The 1,107-nt window shown below is 42.3% G+C and overlaps 1 protein-coding gene across 1 annotated transcript in view; it reads right to left on the bottom strand.

The window, feature by feature from the left end:
* Ankrd31 (ankyrin repeat domain 31) overlaps nucleotides 1–1,107 on the bottom strand; it is a 206,556-nt gene that overhangs the window by 62,988 nt on the left and 142,461 nt on the right. The window lies entirely within an intron of this gene.

Raw genomic sequence — 1,107 nt, forward strand, 5'->3', positions numbered from 1 at the left:
CTCTTTTTTTTTTATAATTTTATTGAGAAACAAATAGCAATGAGACAGTTTCAAATCAAATTGGTAGGACAGTTTCAATAATTAACACATTGCATTTTAAAAATAAGAATAAAGAATTATATATGTTTACACATAAGTCCAGAAATCTTTTTTTTTTTTATAATTTTATTGACAGACAAATAGCAATGAGACAGCTTCAAATCAAATTGGTAGGACAGTTCCAATAATCAACACATTGCATACTGTCTTCCTAGTGGTTATTTACTGTACAAGATGCAGACATGATATCCTATTTACAAAACCTATTAGAACAAATCTCTCTATTCATTAAGAGAATGTAACTATATATCTATCCTAACCATTTTGAATACACAGATAAAGAATGGACATTCATCTGTAGCCCCTTTTGTTTAGTTCCATCATTTGAATATTATAGGTGTGTTAACTCAGCAAAAATATTCTAAAAGTCCAGTAATTCATAATAATATTGGGTCTTCTGCTTGACTGGCAGTGTCAGAAATTGTTGACCTAGGTCCCCTACAGCTCAACATAACAGCATGACTTTTTTTTTCTTCTTCCCAGTTTTAAAATTTTATTTTATCACCTTGAACTTCTCAATGGCCCAGAGAGGGGGAAGAGGACAAAAAAACAAAAACAAAAACAAAAACCACCTCACCGGAATCAAAGCAAATGGCGATGATGGGTGAGCAGAGAAAGGAGACAAGGGTCAGTTCGCTAGCGACTCCACTCTCAGCAACGTCAAATGACAATGACAGCACTGTAGGTGGAAGCTGGGAAGGGGCAGCAAAAGGTTTCTCCCCAAGTCTCCAAGCACCACGGGTCCACTGAGACCCTTCCCCACTCCCCACCGGGACCAGGGTTGGGAGTGAGGAAAGTTCTCCCTGGGAGACTGCGTTTCCTCCTGCGGAGCTTTGAGTGCAGGGAAGGGCTGGGCCTCCTTCTGCTCTCCACAGGGGCCACCTGTATGGCAACCCCGGCCCGCAGCTGCAGAGCCCACACTCACTCACCCACACACCCCTGCGGCCAGCCCCAAGTCTCACCATGAGCCCCGGGAGTGGCCTGGGGATGCCAGGAGAGAAAAGGGAG

Source organism: Octodon degus, unplaced genomic scaffold (assembly GCF_000260255.1).
Source record: "Octodon degus isolate 3935 unplaced genomic scaffold, OctDeg1.0 scaffold00177, whole genome shotgun sequence".
NCBI classification, from domain to species: Eukaryota; Metazoa; Chordata; class Mammalia; order Rodentia; family Octodontidae; genus Octodon; species Octodon degus.